At 38.0% G+C, this 18,960-nt stretch overlaps 1 long non-coding RNA gene and 5 other non-coding genes across 20 annotated transcripts in view; all 6 read right to left on the bottom strand.

The window, feature by feature from the left end:
• The window catches only part of LOC109274563 (uncharacterized), a 61,815-nt gene that overhangs the window by 17,715 nt on the left and 25,140 nt on the right, over positions 1 to 18,960 (bottom strand). For all 15 annotated transcript variants that reach the window (XR_008417326.1, XR_008417334.1, XR_008417322.1 and 12 more), the window contains one exon: positions 8,076 to 8,158. This is a non-coding gene — a long non-coding RNA (uncharacterized LOC109274563). The remainder of the gene's footprint in view (positions 1 to 8,075; positions 8,159 to 18,960) is intronic.
• Positions 831 to 904, bottom strand: LOC128773311 (small nucleolar RNA SNORD113/SNORD114 family). The gene has a single exon (XR_008417582.1). It is a non-coding gene; the product is annotated as a small nucleolar RNA SNORD113/SNORD114 family (small nucleolar RNA).
• LOC128773321 (small nucleolar RNA SNORD113/SNORD114 family) lies at positions 3,173 to 3,248 on the bottom strand. Its single transcript, XR_008417591.1, has one exon. It is a non-coding gene; the product is annotated as a small nucleolar RNA SNORD113/SNORD114 family (small nucleolar RNA).
• Positions 6,178 to 6,252, bottom strand: LOC128773313 (small nucleolar RNA SNORD113/SNORD114 family). The gene has a single exon (XR_008417584.1). It is a non-coding gene; the product is annotated as a small nucleolar RNA SNORD113/SNORD114 family (small nucleolar RNA).
• On the bottom strand, positions 9,637 to 9,711 carry LOC128773317 (small nucleolar RNA SNORD113/SNORD114 family). The gene has a single exon (XR_008417588.1). It is a non-coding gene; the product is annotated as a small nucleolar RNA SNORD113/SNORD114 family (small nucleolar RNA).
• Positions 17,898 to 17,969, bottom strand: LOC128773316 (small nucleolar RNA SNORD113/SNORD114 family). The gene has a single exon (XR_008417587.1). It is a non-coding gene; the product is annotated as a small nucleolar RNA SNORD113/SNORD114 family (small nucleolar RNA).

Below are 18,960 nucleotides of genomic sequence, written 5' to 3'. Positions count from 1 at the left end.
ATACACACACACACACAAACAAAATGGTAAATCCATGAACAACCCAGAATAGAAATGCTCTTCATGTACAAGTGTCTACACGCCCATAACCAAGTTAGGAAGAGAGGATCAGAAGTACAGGTAAGGATTATTTTTGCTTCTTACTGGGCCACATTTTGACCCCTTTTAAAAACTGTGATTAGCATTTAATCTACTCAAATGTAGCAATTCATCAATATCTGGAAATTAACTAATATTAGACAGGAAACTTGAACAGCATTGTTTTGTCTCCACGTGTCTACTACATTAGCCACAGAACTTTAAACGTGAGATCGTTTTCCTTGTTTTTAATAAAACTCAATGAACAGAGGTACATTAATAATAACTCTGTTCATAAGGCACATTCTAATATGAACTATGCTCATTCTTTTTCCAATTAAACATTTAATGAATTATTTATGTACGCAATTTTTCCTTTTCTAAATACAAACAACCAACCAGCAAGCAACCACCTAAATCAAACAAAGATGCTGAATCTTACATGCATCTGTCTACCCACTCCTTCCAAAAAAGGGGGCAACAGCCCTTACAAATAGATTTCACTGGAATTCAATGCCTCAGAAACGTGTAATAATCCCAGTTTCATTACCTACTCTCATAATTGGCCTATACCCAGGTTTCTTTATATTTACTCATTTATATATTTCTTCATGTATTCACTCATAATTTACTTACAAGAATTCAAGCTATTCCCATAAAGTGTGTATACCCATGATCAAGGTATTTGAACATTCAGAAATTCTGCTCTAAGCTCATTTCCATAGAGGAAAATATGAGGCCACTTTTAAATAACGGACCTCAGAGTCACAGATGGCTTTAATCAAAGTTTTTGATTCAGACACCCTCCAATCTCATCATTGGTCCAGACTTGGCACTCTTTTTCTTCATTCATTTCTATCTTCATTTTCCCAGGAATTACCAACTCCTGGAACAAGATACTTGATAGTACTATGATCAGTCTCTAGACCAATTTCCCACAGAGCTTTTAGCCTAGATCTTAGTGTGAACCTTGCTTTGTATCAATACCATCATTAAAAATGCCCCAGGATTGGGCCATGTTTTAATTTGTCCAACTTTAAGCGCTGTGTAATTAACAACAAAAAACCACAATGGTTTTTCTAGAACACACACAATATGCTCCACCTTCTGAGAGCTTCCTTCTTCTAAACAGTTAATATAGCCTGGATCTCTCTCAAAATGGTAACGCTTAAATCAACTGTGTTTAGAAACAATACGGAATAGCAAACAGTTCCAAAAATCAAGTACATGCCTTCCATCTTTAAAAACAAAAAATGCATCTCAGTTGTGCTGAAATGGGTTACTTCTACTCCTTGGCCCAGAACACATTCCCACCATTGGTCCTTACTTGGCGTTCTCAGATTTCATTTTCGTGTATATAGCCTTTTGTTCTATTCAACTACCTTAGTGACCACACATGAACAAACCATACAAACCAAGCACAGACTTTGATTGTTATTTGCCCCTTACCCACAGAGGTAACAGTCAAGAGCTTCTTCATTGGACAATGGCTGAATCCAATGTGGAGTATTCGTTCAGGAGGATAAGATAGATTTTTTTAAAGAATAAAAAGTATACATTTAGATTTTAAATAGAAATTGGTTCTGCATTAGTAGATTAATCATAAATATTGGTTTGTGTCACATTTTCATCAATACAACAGGATCATCCTTTGCCCCTACTGACTTATTCAATTTTTAGTAGGACTTAATACACTGAAGACCTTTTATAATCTTCTGCCCAACACTAAAAGAACTATAACTATTATGGATATCTGTCTATATAACCTACCAAATAGTAAAAAAGTCCACAGAGTCATTCAGTGAGAAAACGTTAGCAAAATGGGTTGAATTTAAATTCTTCTTTCGTGAAACGATCTGACCAATGAGCCGTACTGTACTTTAATTCTTATGTTTTTCGATTAATCTATGTACTCACTTTTTACATAACTCTAAGGATAATTTAATTAGATCCTCTTTTTTTTTCCTACAAAAAACACAAAGTGGTAGAGCCATCAACCACCCAAAACTAAATACTACTACATACAACTTTCTATCTCAGCACTGCCTGCATTGGTAGAACTTGCTACAGTGATGGAAACATTCTCTATTAGCAGTACTCAGTGTGGTAGCCACTGGCCACACAGGGCTTGCAATGTGACTAGCGTCGCTGAGGAACCGAGTTTTTATTTTTCATTCATTTGGATTTAAGTGTTAACAGCAAGATGTACTTTAGAGAGTGGGTTTATATGATCCTTCCCCCAAAGAAGGAGGGGCCCGTGGACTTGAAGAGGGTAAAACAGAGTCAGTCATGCTCCTTTATACATTATATATGTTCCTCACTGACCTATGATTTATGTTCTTTTAGATAATAGATGGTGACGTAAAATCATTCTTTTACTCACTAATAATAATGGCACCGATAATGGTGAGCCCTAAGGATACTTCCCAAGAAGGCTGAGTGATACTCAATGTATCCATTGGCTTTTCACTCACAGAAATCATCAACAAAACACATTTACTTTTTTTTAAATAAAAAATCAATGAACACAATTACTATATTCACTTTCTTGGTGTTCATGCTTAGACCTTTTCTAAGTTTCAACAGTTATTTAATAATGTCTTTTATTTTTTATTATTGATTGTATTAAATTATCGCTTATTAAAACTAATTTTACACTAATGGGTTTATCATGATTTGCTCTATTACAGTGGAATACATGTATTATATTACGTATTGCTGATTGCTATGTAATCATATGAGTTTTTTGTCCCTTTTTAAAATGAGATAGGCCACCAACTCACTGCCACTTCAGAACAACAACACTGATGTCCGCAAATATCTATCTATACATTCCCAAAGGAGGAGCAGCCTTATACCATTTTATTTTAACTCCAAATTCCAAAAAGCTATATTAACAGTAATCCTTGGTTCATCAGCTCCTCTCATAATTAAATAAGGTACAACCCATCTCTTCACTTATACTTTACTCATTCGTGCATCGATTAACTTATAATAATACAATCCCTATTTGTGAACAACAACAACAAAAAATCAAGAACACGGTTCTTGACTATTTCTAACTTCCTCTATAAGCACATTTCCCATAGATGCAATGGACCTCAGAGTTACAGACTGGGTTTAATCAAAACTTTTATTCAGATGCCCCACGCACACTCATCATTGATCCAGACTTGGTATTCTGTGCCTTCACTTAATATATTGTTCTTGACTTATTATTCCTTGACTCATTAATAATATGGTCAACGTGCAAGAGTTAGGAAAACAAGACCAACATCCCTGAAGAGATGAAGTCCATGAAAGTTGACTTCCTACAGAGCTACAGGACTAGTTCTCCTTGTGCCATGCACCGCAGCATTGCCAATATGAATCAATCCAACTCTTGGCATCATCCTAATTCCATTAGTCATTGGTCCCTGCTGGGGCCTCTTTCATTTAACATCCATACTTCAAAGATGGTGCAGTGAACTGCCATTCTGTACCACAACTAAGGAAAAGGCAACATTTTCCATTTTCCTATGGTTCCCCGCCCTTGCCGGGTCCACAGTCTATAATAATATCAACCAGTGGAGAAGTGTTTGAATCCACCGTGGAACAAAAATGAAATGGAATATTAAAATGTTTTGAAAACTGCTAACATGCCTTTCATCCTTTGTCCTAATGAATTCAGTAATGGCTGGAATGGATTAATCGTAATTCTGAATTCATAAACACCTTTTCGTCTTCGATCAATGCAAGATCACCTTTGAATTGTCCATGTATATGGCCACTTACTCTTTCCAAACATCTCAATGAATACCCATGACTAAGCCCCGCAAGCAATACATGAACATTGATTATTGCTTACACTTATCTCTTCTGTCTTTCCCAAAGAGGTAAAAGACAAGATCTTTTGATTTGACTTGATCAATAATCAAATCTGGTAGAGTGTGTTCATTCTGAGGAGTAGAAAGCAAACTTTAAAAAGAATCAGTCTACATTTAACTATCCTAAATGATCAAAAATCCAGTAACCATAAACCTGAGTTTGCCTACTTTCCTAAACATTGGAAAGACAGAGCTCTACTTAATATTTACTAATTTGTGGAATTTTTTTTTTATTTTAAATAATACAATGACCACCACTGAACCTAGCAGTAAACAGAAAAAAAATTATCAGGAATATCTGTCTGTACTTGCCACCCATGTAGGTAAGAGCCAAGATCATCTTTTTTGTTGAAATTTATAAATAATCCAGTGAAGAAATGGGCAGAACACACGAGCAGACACTTCTCTAAAGAAGACACCCAGATGGCCAACAGGCACATGCAAAGATGCTCAATGTCACTCCTCATCGTGGAAATACAAATCAAAACCACACTGAGGTATCACCTCATGCCAGTCAGAGTGGCTACAATGAACAAATCAGGAGACCATAGATGCTGGAGAGGATGTGGAGAAACGGGAACCCTCTTGCACTGTTGGTGGGAATGCAAACTGGGGCAGCCGCTCTGGAAAACAGTGTGGAGGTTCCTCAAAAAATTAAAAATAGATCTACCTTATGACTCAGCAATAGCACTGCTAGGAATTTACCCTAGGGATACAGGAGTGCTGATGCATAGGGGCACTTGTACCCCAATGTTTATAGCAGCACTCTCAACAATAGCCAAATTATGGAAAGAGCCTAAATGTCCATCAACTGATGAATGGATAAACAAGATGTGGTTGATATACACAATGGAATACTACGTGGCAATGAGAAAGAATGAAATATGGCCTTTGTCGCAACGTGGATGGAACTGGAGAGTGTTATGCTAAGTGAAATAAGTCATACAGAGAAAGACAGATACCATATGTTTTCACTCTTATGTGGATCCTGAGAAACTTAACAGAAGACCATGGGGGATGGGGAAGGAAAAAAAAAAGTTAGAGAGGGAGGGAGCCAAACCATAAGAGACTCTTAAAAACTGAGAACAAACTGAGGGTTGATGGGGGGGGGGGGGGAGGAGGGAGAGGAAAGTGGGTGATGGGCATTGAGGATGGCACCTGTTGGGATGAGCACTGGGTGTTGTATGGAAACCAATTTGACAATAAATTGCATATTTTAAAACTTTATTCCAGAAAAAAAAAAGAAAGAAATTTATTTGTGCAGCACTGGATACCTGGGAGATTCCATTCAGGGCACAATCTCACCAGTGATCCAAATCTGACCCTACTTAATGTATTTATTAATTCACTCACTAATTATTCTATTCAATTGCTCACGGGATAGTAAGATCATCCCTTCATTTTTCTAAAAGAATCCCCAAAATTAAACAACCATCAAAACAGAAGCAAAATGCTATTTACAAATGTCTACATGCACCAGCAGAAAGGCTTAGAACTCTTTTCCTTCCTATGGATATGAGTTGGGTAAAACATGATACATCATGACCTTTAAATTCAACTACATGCTTTCCTTTAATGTATTGTTGGCTGACTTCAAAAAAACACTGAGATATAAATGCATATGCATTTGTTCACTTATAATTATACTTCAATATGTGTCAGCCCACCCACACTGGAGAAGTACCTTGAATAATATTTACATTTGTCCTTATGTCATTACCCGGAAGAGTACCGAACTGATTCTTTAGTGTTTGTTTGCTTACACAAAACTGCCTAAGAAGACTGCATTAATCATGAGTGTGGCCGTATGAAACAGTAACACCATGCTCTCTCTCTCTCAATTAGATAGTTTATTCAATCAACTATTTATGTAAATGTATTTTCCTCTCCTTAATAGAATGATCAATTGGCAATGTGCCTCAACACAGAACAAACCATTGACTCTTAGGCACAGTTGACCATATGCCCCTCACCAAAGTGATAAAAGCCTTAACTGCTAATTTATTAGGGCTAAGAATCTCAAAATTGTTGGAATAATGATCCCTGTTTCATTGCATGCCCTAAAAGTAGTGCATGCATATCCTTCTTATTCTTTATTCATTGATGTATTTCTTTATTCATGGGCTAATTGTATTATAATAATGCAATTCATACCCCAAACCACAAAAGCCCACGAATGAGATGCTGAAGGCTTTTATTTCCCACGAAGAGAATAATAAGGTGTTCCTTTGTGATGGACCTCAGAGTTGCAGATGGGTTTAATCAAAATTCTTGTTTCAGAAACCCCATGACATTCATCACTGGTCCATGCTAGGAAAATTTTTTGGTTTATTGATTCATTTTCTGATTCACAAATAATAATAACACAATCACAAGATCCGTGAATTTTAGGCTTTTCTCCTGCAGAGCTAATAAACGTAAAGAAAGAAATAATATGAAACTGCTCTGAAAACAAATTAAATAACATTATATTTTCTTCTAAAATTACCTCTGCGGTGCTGATTTAGATTACACATAATTTGGGGTCTATAATACATTCCCATCATTGATCCATACTTGCGAGTGTTTTATTTATTTGTGTGTGCGTGGTGCACAATTATTTGCTTCGAAACTCTTCGGGTGACACCCGTGAGCAACCCATCCAAACAAAGAATGTAAACTAAGGGACTTACTTAAATGATTCTTCATGCTCCTGGTTCACTACAATAACTCCTTACTAAATGACTGAGTCAGCTATGCTGTTGTTCACTCTGGGTAAGAAAAAGCAGACTAAGGCTACGTTCAAAAAAATTTTTAATGGCTGTTCATCAGGCAGAGCTAGACACCAATGAACTTTGGCTCCAGCATCCTATTCTTTATTAAACCCGTATGGAATTCTTATAAATAATACAATAAACACTATCACCTAGCCCAAGATTAAGAGCTATAACGATTACAAATCTCCACCTGTATCAACGCCTATTAAAGAGATGGTTATCTCATAGATTATTGACTGATGCAAACACTTCCCTTTCTCTTAGCTTAAAAACTCCCCAGCAAACTACAGACACTCAAGACACTGGGTCTGAACTGCAGATACTAGTATGTTCCATATAAAAGAGGATTACAGAGTGAGCCTTTCCGTTTTCCCTCAGAATTGTATCGATATTAACAGCGTTTGCTGCACTCTGCTAATCGTTCCATGATTTTAGCGTCTCATGTATTCATTTCTTTCTTTACTCATGCATGGATTCGCTTGAAATAACATAATCCGTAGCCATGAACCACAAAAGCCTGGGGCAAGCTTATTGAATTTTCCTAACTTCCACTATTAGCTAATTTCTACAGAGAAGATTGACTGGTTCTTTTCCTGTAACGGACCTCAAAGCTACACAGAGGACTTCATCAAAGGTGTTGATTCAGGTAACTCCACTGATACTCATCATTGATCTGGGCACAGCTTTCGAGTTCTTCGTTCACTTATGCCTTCTTGCAAGGCTTCATTCATAGATTCATGAATCCGAATTATACACTCAATGCCCTTTAATGACACAAAACTGAGAACAAAAGCCTTCCATACAACCGAGATCTGCTCACCGCCCCCATTCATGGAAAGCGAACGGTCACTCGCTTTTCATAGTGAACCTCTGTTTTGCACACAGGGATTAATCGGGACGCTCCCTTCATATCAGTCCCTTACTTAGGGACCGGTGACCACCTTCTCCTTTCTCCCTTGACTTGCCCCTACAGGAAAGCTAGTGTCATCAACACCCAGAGACCTGTCATCTTAACCCACAACTGACAAAACTGACATCTGCGATCTTTCGGGGTGCTCCAGCCTCAGAGGTAACAGCTAACATCTTCCTCAGTGAAAGTATGTTTTAGGCAAATGGGACAAGAGCGTGAGTTGAGAAGGCAGACTGCTTTGAGAATATGTCAGATGCCCCCCATCACTTCAGCAACGGCTCTTAGTTGGGATGAGTCAAAGTAATCATAAATTTTAGCTTGTGACACATTCTAGACTTGGGGCTCATGACTGGCATGCCTGAATCTCCTACATTGTTTAACTATTTATTTTATTGAAATAATTTAGTGGGCTCCCATAAATAAACCCCATCTAAGCCTTAAACGCAAACACTGATATTTACTTACCTCGGTCTTTATGTTTCTCAGTCCCAGAATTCACAGCCATGTCTTCACGATCATAGAACGATTAAATCAGCTGTGTGTTCATTCTATGAACAAAGGAAAAAGGGGGGAGGGAAGCCAATTTGTAAAAACAATGAAGACAGAGCGCGCTTTTTTAACTTGAAATGTGTCGAGAGGAACCGTTAATCAGAAGCCCTATTTCATATCACATTCTTACGAATTTCTCAAGGGTGGTACTCTTACTGAGTTAAGTTTCTACTAGTTGATAGGAAAACTATTGAATTCATCGCTCAACACAAAATAAAAGCTATTAACAATCAGAGACATCTGACTTTCCTTGCTACCTACATAGGGAAAGCCACGATCATCTTTTTATTGGACTTGGCTGCGTAGAATTGAACATATTTGCTTCCCGGCACAATCTCCCAGTCCTCCACTACATGCACTTATGGATTCATGGATTCACTCACTCACTGGTTTATTTTATTATTCAGGGAATAATAATATCATTTTTCTAACGGAAACTCAGAATGGTCAAACACCAGCCCGGAACCAAATTACCACAACTTGGAAAGGTCCAGATGCACCTTTCAAAAAATGGAAGAGCCTAAAATTGTTCCTAGAATATTTGTCATTAGCAAAGTAAGATGAATCGGTATCCTCGTATTAAAACACATGTTCCTAATTGGTCCATAGTCTGCTGACTTTTAAAAAATAGATCGAGACATAAAATTATACCTTCTTCCTCTGACACAAAATCACTGGAATCTGTGATCAGATCCACTGGACAAGAAGACTGAGCCAAATTTATGTCTGTCCACAGTCACTACTGTCAATAACATACTTGCTTCTTTTTTATTGTTTCCATGAAAATCAGTTGAAAAAAGAGTAATGATGAGTGTTGTCATATAAATCTTTCTCATCACTGGCCTCTGCTTGGCTCTCAATTATGTGGTTATGTAACCAACTATTATAGTCAGTGTGTTGCCATTTCCTTAATAAAAGAATCCCTCAGCAACCCTTGAGCAACCAGCAAACATTGTTGAGTATTATGTACAAGTGACCATATACTCCTTTCATGACCATTTCTTGGAAGTCGGAGTTTCAAATTTTCATATTACTACTCCATGTTGCATGACTTCCCTTAATAAGCGTATAAATTGTCCTCTTTTTTTCATTCATTGATACATTTTATTTATTTGTGAATCGATTCTATAAAAAAAAAAAAAATACAATCCAGGGCACCTGGGGGGCTCTGTCGGTTAAGTGTCCAACTTCAGCTCACGTCATGATCTCACGGTTTGTGGGTTTGAGCCCTGCGTCGGGCTCTGTGCTGACAGCTCGGAGCCTGGAGGCTGCTTAGGATTCTGTGTCTCCCTCTCTCTCTGCCCCTCCCCACTTGCACTCTGTTTCTCTCTCTCTCTCTCTCAAAAGTAAATAAATGTTAAATTTTTTTTAAAATAATAATAATAATAATAATAAAATACAATCCATCTCCAAGAACCACAAAAGGTAACATGTGCTTCTTTCCCGCAGAGGAGAAATAACTACGTGTCTCTTTGTAATGGACCTCAGAGTTGCATATGGGTTTAATCAAAACTCCTGTTTCAGATACCCCATGGTACTCATCATTGGTCCAGGCACGTTTTTCTTCCTTTATATCTTCATTGATTGGTTGATTGATTGATCCATGAATACAACGCTATCATAAAGTTCCAGGATAAGATCTTCGCATTAATGGCTCTTTCCCCGTAAAGCAAATAGACTAAATCTCCTTTTACAATGGACCTCGGAGAATATGTGTCGTCAATTAATATCCATGCTTCATACCAAATCCACATTCACCACTGGTCCTTCTGTGGCTTTCTTCTATTGAATTGAGCAGCAGGCAGATGTTTATTAGAGTAGAAGATCGGAAAGGAAGAACAGTATGAAAGCTGTCTTTCAGAGAGGGGACACTTGAAAGCGAATGCCCCTAATTTCCCCATGAAGATGGCTCAGTGAAAAGTGATGACACCACACCATCTTTATTCACATCTCAAAACAAAGCATTCTACTTGCTTACAGGTTGCAACGCAAAACAGTTATCAGCCGGGACTATCCCAATACGGAAATGGTTAAGTCCTCTGGGGAGGGAAATAAACTGCAATATTAAATACTTCTGAAAATGAATGAAATGACGGTTTTTTTAATCACTTCGTTGGTGCCAAATTAGATTAAACATAGTTTTTGATTCCTGACATATTCCCATCACCGGCCCAGATTTGGAGATTTTTATTACTTTTATAGACATCGATTCTTTTGCTATCCCACTAAACACTCATCAACCAAAGCATCCCAACCAAGGATAGGAACTGTGAGTGTTACTTACACTTGTCTCTACATCTGTCTAGCTCCCACATACAGAGCTGACGGCCAATATTTTGTTTCTTAGAAAACGAATACAGGGGCGCCTGTGTGGCTCAGTCATTTGAGCGCCCGACTTCGGCTCAGGTCATGATCTCGCGGTCCGTGAGTTCGAGCCCCGCGTCGGGCTCTGTGCTGACAGCTCAGAGCCTGGAGCCTGTTTCAGATTCTGTGTCTCCCTCTCTCTCTGACCCTCCCCTGTTCATGCTCGCTCTCTCTCTCTCTGTCTCAAAAATAAATAAACGTTAAAAAAAAATTAAAAAAAAAATGAATACATCTGCTGTCTCATGGTCATTCTGTGAAGGAAAAAGTACAATTAATCTAGATTTTTAATGCATGTGAATTATGTGGAACTAGAATAAACTTGGGCACTTCTTCATTAGTCTAGCATTTTACTTTCACTTTTAAATAATGTACTAGCCACTGTCAACTACACGACACAGGAATAAGCGTATCGAAAGTATCTTTATATCGTAATAGTTTTAAGAGAATACAAGATGACTTTCATGGATGTTGCCTTTGCAGAACTGGTTGCGTTTAAATCTTTATTTTACATTATGTGGGATGACTCCTGCCTGATCGCATTTTATATGCTAACTTATTTATTCACTTAATCATTTATTTACTTACTTATGGGATGATTTAACCATACACTCGTTATATAAAGAAAGTCAAAATGGTAAACCAGAACAGAAATAATCCAGAACAGAAATACTATTCAGTGCAACGATATACATGTCCCTTACCAAAGATGGGAGCAGAACAGGAATTTTTTTTCTTTCTACAAACATCAGTAGCGAAAACCCAAACCAATCATTGTTATTGTCTCATAAAACACGCTCCTCATTGATCTGTGCTGTCTCTTATTTTAAATAATTAAGATAGGATTTTACTCACTTACGCAGTTATAACGACACATCAAAATTTGTGAATGCGAAGACTTAGAAACAAATCCTGAGTGATACTAACATCCATCTATCTGCTTGGTAGTCACAAAAATAATTGACAAGATCATTTTGAGTTTTAATAAAATTTAGTGAACACAATCAGATCAATCCTAATGCTTCTCATATGACACATTGTCGACATGTGTCCATAACTGCTTCTTATTCCATGAGATATATACTTAATCGATTATCCACTTATGTTAATCTTTCCTGTTTCCTAAAAAACAAACAAACGAAAATGACAGCCAGAGCAGTGCTCGGAGGGAAATTTATAACATTGAATGCACATGTCACAAATGAAGACCTAAGTGTGTATCGATGGATGAATGGATAAAGAAACTATGGAATATAAGTACAATGGAATATTATGCAGCCTTTGAAAGGGAGATCCTGTCATTTGCAACAAAAATGAGCACCTCAAAGGCGTTATGCTAGGTGAAATAAGCCAGAAAACGAAAGAAAACTGTTGCGTGATTTCACTTCTATGAGGAAGCTAAAAAAGTTGAATTCACAGAAGCCGAAAGCAGACTGGCAGTTACCAGGAGTGGGGAGGGGGAGGAAAGGGAGATGCTGGTCAAGGGTACAAAGTTGCTATCACGTAAGATGAAAAAGCTCTAGAGACTGAATGTACTGCATCATGACTATAGCTGATAACATCGTATGGTGTGCTGACAAATCTGCTGAGAGAGTAGATTTCAGGTGCTTTTATCACGAAAATAAAAAAGTAAAAAAAGAATAACTATGTGAGGAGATGCATGTGTTAGCTTGACGGTAGTAACTATTTCACTATGTACATGTATATCAATATCAAAACATCATATTGTCCAACTCAAATATACATTATTTCTTTTTTTTTATTTTAGTGAGAGAGAGCATGCAAGTGGAGGAGAGGGGCAAAGGGAGGGAAGAGAAAGAGAAAGAGAGAGAGAGGGAGAGAGAGAGAGAGAGAGAGAATCTGAAGCAGTCTCCATGCTCAGCACGGAGCCCAATGTAGAGCTCGATCCCACAACCCTGGGATCATGACCTGAACCGAAATCCAGAGTCAGATGCTCAACCTACTGAGCTCCCCAGACACCCCTACAATTTTTATTTAAAGAAAAGAAGGAAGATTTAAAATCAGCAATCTAAGTTTCTACTTAAAAAACAAAACTAGAAAAAGGACAAATCGAATACAAAGAAGAAAAGAAATAACAATACTTAGAGCAGAAATAGGAAATAGGAATAGGAAATAGGAAATTAACAGAGAAAATCAATGAATCAAAAAAAATTGTTCTTTGAAGAGACAAATAAAATTAATAAGCCTCTAGCCACACCAAAAGGAAAGAGAAAGAAAGAAAGAAAGAAAGAAAGAAAGAAAGAAAGAAAGAAAGAGGGAGGAAGGAAGGAAGGAAGGAAGGAAGGAGGGAAGGAAGGAAGGAAGGAAGGAACGGAAGAAAGAAAGAAAGAGAGAGAAAGAAAGAAAACAAAAGTGAGTGTAAGAGAAAGAGAGGGGACACAACTGAGCAGGGAGAAGGGCAGTCCTTCTTCCCAGGTGACCAGCAAGCACAAGATAGAGAACATGGTGACAAGCACCTGCTACTTAAAAGATGTTTGGGGCAGAAATCACTAACTTTTTGTGGGCTTAACTCTAAGTGGTTTTTCCCAGACACTCTAATGGTGTCTGGGAAAAGTAAAGCAGGAACTTAGGGCAAACATCCTAAACTCAAGTTCTTATCTAAACCAAACTCTGAGGCTCCTGGGTGACTGGGTCGGTTAAGCGTCTTAACTCTTGATTTCAACTCAGGTCATGATCTCACGGTTCATGAGTTAAAGCCCCGCATCGGGCTCTGCGCTGACCATCCAGAGCCTGCTTGGGATTCTCTCTCTCTGTCTCTCTCTCTCTCTCTCTCTCTCTGCCCCTCCCTCCCCGCAAATGCTCAAACTCTGGGTGTGAGCAGGATTATCATACTGTAAAATGCCAAGCGGCAAGTCAGAAAAACAAAAGATTTTTTTCCCTCAAAAGATGTTTTTGTCATCTCATCACATCAATAGATGAGAAAAAGCACATTTGACAAACTATGACACGCATTCATGATTTAAAAGAAACCTCTCAGCAAACTAGGAATAGAAAGTAATTTCCTCAACTTGACAAACAATATCTACAAATAACCTACAGCTAACATACTTAATGGTAAGAAATTAGAAGGCTTCCCACTGAGATGTAAAGCAAAGATGTTCCCTCTCAACACTACTTTACAACATTGTACTGGAAGTTGTAACTTGCAGTACAAGAATAAGAATAAAGAAATAAGAGATATACTATATAAGAATAAGAGTAAGAGAAATAAATAAAAGGTATATTATTAGTGAAGGAAGAAATGAAACTGTGTTTATTGACAGATTACATGGTCATCAATGTAGAAAATATATATATATATGTCTATCATTTTCTTAGATACCACCAAAGAACAAGCAGGATTTGAAATTAAAAATACAATACGATGCATAGGGGGAAAGTGGGTGATGGGCACTGAGGAGGGCACCTGTTGGGATGGGCACTGGGTGTTGTGTGGAAACCAATTTGACAATAAAAAATAAAAATTAATAAATAAAAATTAATAAAATAAAATAAAATAAATTTAATAAAATAAAAAATAAAAAAAATACAATACTATTTACAATAGTACCAATAAAATTAAATATGCAGTTATAAACCCAACAAAACATATGAAGGAAAACAGCAAAACTCTGATGAAAGTAATCAAAGAGTAACTAAATAAATGGACAGGTATTCCATGTTCATGGATAGGAAGATTCAGTATTATTGAGATGTCAGTTCTTTCCAATGCAATTTATAGATTCAAAACAATCCCAATCTAAAACAATAAAACTCCTAAAAGTTAACAGGAGAAAATCTAGATGACCTCAGGTTTGGTGATGACTTTTCACCAAAGACACAATACAGGAAAGAAAGAATTGATGAGCTTGACTTCGTTAAAATTAAGAGTTTCTGTTCTGCAAATAAACTGTCAAGATAACAAAATACAAACCGCAGACAGAGAAAAAATATTTATAAAAGATATATCTGATAAATGACTTTTATCTAAAACACACAAAGAACCCTTAAAAAAAAAAGAGGGGCGCCTCAGAAAAGAGAGGCTCAGTCGGTTAAGCAGCCAACTTCGGCTCAGGTCATGATCTTGCGGTCTGTGAGTTTGAGCCCCACGTCGGGCTCTGTGCTGACAGCTCGGAGCCTGGACCCTGCCTCCGATTCTGTGTGTGTGTCTCTCCCTCTCTGCCCCTATCCCACTTGCTCTCTCTCCATCTCTCAAAAAAATGAATAAATGTTAAAAAAAAAATTAAAAAAAAAAAAAAAGAAACAACCTGATTTAAAAATGAGTCAAAGAATGGGAATGCAAGCTGGTGCAGCCACTCTGGAAAACAGTACGGAGATTCCTCAAAAAAAATAAAAATAAAACTACCCTATGACCCAGCAATTGCACTACTAGGCATTTATCCAAGGGATACAGGTGTGCTGTTTCAAAGGGACACACGCACCCCCATGTTTATAGCAGCCCTATCGACAATAGCCAAAGTCTGGAAAGAGCCCAAATGTCCATCAGCAGATGAATGGATAAAGAAGATGTGGTATACACACACAATGGAGAATTACTTGGCAATCAAAAAGAATGACATCTGGCCATTTGCAACTATGTGGATGGAACTGGAGGGTATTATGCCAAGTGAAATTAGTCGGTCAGAGAAAGACAAAACTCATACGACTTCACTCATATGAGGACTTTAAGAGACAAAACCGATGAACATAAGGGAAGGGAAACAAAAATAATATAAAAACAGGGAGGGGGCCAAAACAGAAGAGATTCATAAATATGGAGAACAAACTTAGGGTTACAGGAGGAGTTGTGGGAGGAGGGATGGGCTAAATGGCTAAGGGGCATTAAGGAATCTACTCCTGAAATCACTGTTTCACTGTATGCTAACTAATTTGGCTGTAAATTTTAAAAAAACAAAAAACAAAAACTTAAAAGAAGAAAACAAAAAGATACAAGATTCCAGTTATAACTATTAGGGTTACAGTGTACAATTCAAGGACTATACCTAATGCTGTTGTGTAATATGTAGGGAAGTTGTTAAGACTAAATGCTAAGAATTCTCTTCATAAGAACAAATTTCTTTTCCTTTCCTTTTTTTAAATAGTATTTCTATGAGAAGATGATTGTTAGCTAAACCTACTATAATCATTTCACAATATATGTTAATTAAACCATCAAAAAAAAAGAAAAAAAATGAGTCGAAGAATGTAACAAACACCTCACTAAAGAAGATACATATGAAAAGATTCTCCACATCATATGTCATCAGGGAAATGCAAATTAAAACAACAATGAGATACCACTACCTACCTATTACAATAGGTGTTTGGCAGTTTCTTTCAAAACTAGACATGTTCTTACCACGTGATCCAGCAATCACACTCCTTGGTATCTACCCAAAGGGGCTGAAAACTAATATCTGCACAAAAACCTGCACATGAATGTTTACAGCAGCCTTATTCATAATTGCCCAAATTTGGACCCACCCAAAATGGCCTCCCGTGGGTAATGGATAAATAAACTGCTCTAATCTTCTGCTAGAAGATTATCCAGTGCTAAAAAGAAATGAGAAATGAAAAGACACGGAGGAATCTTAAGGGTATATTCTAAAGTGAGAGAAGACAATATGAAAAGGCTACATAGTAGTGATTCTAATCACACGACATTCTGGAAAAGGCAAAACTATGGAGACGGTAGAAAGATCAGAGGTTGCCAGGGGTGAGAGAGGACAGAGGGGTGAACAGGCAGAGCCCAGAGGATTTTTAGTGAAATAGTCTGCGTGATACCTTCATGTTGGATACATGTCACTGCACATTTGTCCAAAGCCACTGAAATTACACCCAAGAGTGAATTCTAGTCAAACTATGGACTTTGGGTGATAATGATGCATCAGTGTAGGTTCATCAATTGTAACAAATGTACCACCGTGGTGGGGGATGTCAGTTGATGGTGGGAAGGTTATGCACGTGCGGGGGGTTGGGGATTATGGGAAATCTCTGTATGTTCCATCCAATTTTGTCGTGAACCTTGAAACTGCTCTGAACAATAGTCTTTTAAACCCAGCAGTAGCACTGCTAGGAATTTACCCAAGGGATACAGGAGTACTGATGCATAGGGGCACTTGGACCCCAATGTTTATAGCAGCACTCTCAACAATAGCCAAATTGTGGAAAGGGCCTAAATGTCCATCAACTGATGAATGGAGAAAGAAATTGTGGTTTATATACACAATGGAGTACTACGTGGCAATGAGAAAGAATGAAGTATGGCCCTTTGGAGCCACGTGGATGGAACTGGAGAGTGTTATGCTGAGTGAAATAAGCCATACAGAGAAAGACAGATACCATATGGTTTCACTCTTATGTGGATCCTGAGAAACTTAACAGAAACCCATGGGGGAGGGGGGGAAAAAAGAGGTTAGAGTGGGAGAGAGCCAAAGCATAAGAGACTCTTAAAAACTGAGAACAAACTGAGGGCTGATGGGGGGTGGGAGGGAGGGGTGGGTGGGTGATAGGTATTGAGGAGGGCACCTGTTGGGATGAGCACTGGGTGTTGTATGGAAACCAATCTGACAATAAATTTCATATATTGAAAAAAAAATAGTCTTTTAAAAAAGGAGGCAACACGTGTGCACGCACACACACGCACACACACACACACACACACACACACGACTAAAACAAAAACAAAAACTCTGCTACCAGAGGACATTTGCCAGTGTCCGGAGACATTTTTGATTGCCACAACTGGGAGGGAGGGGTTAATACTGACGTCTAACACAGCCCATGAGGTTACTCCACATTCTACTACATACGGGACCGCCTTCCCAACAATGAATTATCCAGCCCAAAACGTCAGTCATGAAGGGCTGAGAAAATCCTGCTGCACCCTCTTCAAAATAACTGGTTGAGACATGAATGCAACATACATTCACTCACAATATCATCAATAGCTACGAACATGCAAACTGGATTAGAAACTTGTATGGAATTAACAGCTGTTCATATGCTCATTACTCCCAGATATAACCAGCCAGATCCTATTTTCTTGCAAACAGCACCTTGAAGACAACGCAGAACAACACAACGCTGCTTTCCGGTACTTATCTCTCTATGTTCCTGACCCACATAGGTATCAGATTTAGTCAATTTATGTTGGAACTGAGTGCTTCAGAAAATATTAATAATAATATTATACATTCTCATAATTAAGCCACATGTGGCTCTCCTTGTCTTTATTTATAAATTTATTTATTCGTTTATCAATTCACTTCTACCAACACAACCCAGACCTATGAACCTTCATAACCTAAGAGCAAACTCCCGAATATTACTAACCTCTACTGTAAGCTGATTTATCATATAGGCATTAACTAGGTCTCTGACCTCAGAGTTACAGGGTTTAATCAAAATCATTGATTCAGACACCCCAGGATACTCATCATTGGTCCAAACTTGGCAACATTTCCTCCATTCATTAATACCTTTGTTTATTGATTCCCTCATTAAGTCACTAATAATAACAAAGGCAAGGACGTGAATTTTGACTATAACCTACGACAGTCTCTAGGCTCCTTACCCACAAAGGTAAAAACTAAAATTCTCATTACTGTCGAATAATTCAATCAGCTATAGCATTTTGTCCTGTAGATATTAAAATACACTTTTCGTAAAGAACGAACCAGCATAGACACCTTTTTTTAATGGGCTGGAGTCATGAGGTACTCGATTAATCATAAACTTTAGTTGCTATCACATTCTCATTATTGACTCAAAAAGGACACTATTTTTTATTTACTGACTTATTTACTGTCCACCTGTATACTCCCTAACCACATGATTCGCAGCCTCATTATTCTTTTTTAAGGTTCCATATTCACACATGGCTAAGAGTATCCCATGAAGCATTGGTCTAAGATTTACCCTACTTTATACATTCAGTGATCCACTCTTAGTTAATTACTCAAAGCATAATTTGATCATCTACTCAGTTTTTTAAAAGAAAAAGAGTAAAACCCACCAGTACTCCAGAACTGAAATACCATGTCATGCCATTGCTGATATCCACTCGTCCAAAGTGGGATTAAGTCTAGATTTCTTCCTCTTCATCTAAAATGGTTTAGTCATTATATTGTTTCATGACACCTCCTCCTCTGCCTTCTTTTAAATAACTGACCAAACTGGGGCGCCTGGGTGGCTCAGTCGGTTGAGCGTCCGGCTTCAGCTCAGGTCATGATCTCGCGGCTCGTGAGTTCGAGCCCCGCGTCGGGCTCTGTGCAGACAGCCCAGAGCCTGGAGCCTGTTTCAGATTCTGTGTCTCCCTCTTCTCTCTGTCCCAACCCACTCGCATTCTGTCTCTGTCTCTCTCAAAAATAAATAAACATTAAAAAAAATTTTTTTCGGGGCGCCTGGGTGGCGCAGTCGGTTAAGCGTCCGACTTCAG

This window comes from Panthera pardus, unplaced genomic scaffold (genome assembly GCF_024362965.1).
Source record: "Panthera pardus isolate Hobbes unplaced genomic scaffold, ASM2436296v1 HiC_scaffold_24, whole genome shotgun sequence".
Taxonomy (NCBI): Eukaryota; Metazoa; Chordata; class Mammalia; order Carnivora; family Felidae; genus Panthera; species Panthera pardus.
The sequence above is the reverse complement of the archived record's forward strand: the minus strand, read 5'-3'. Positions and strand labels throughout refer to the sequence as shown.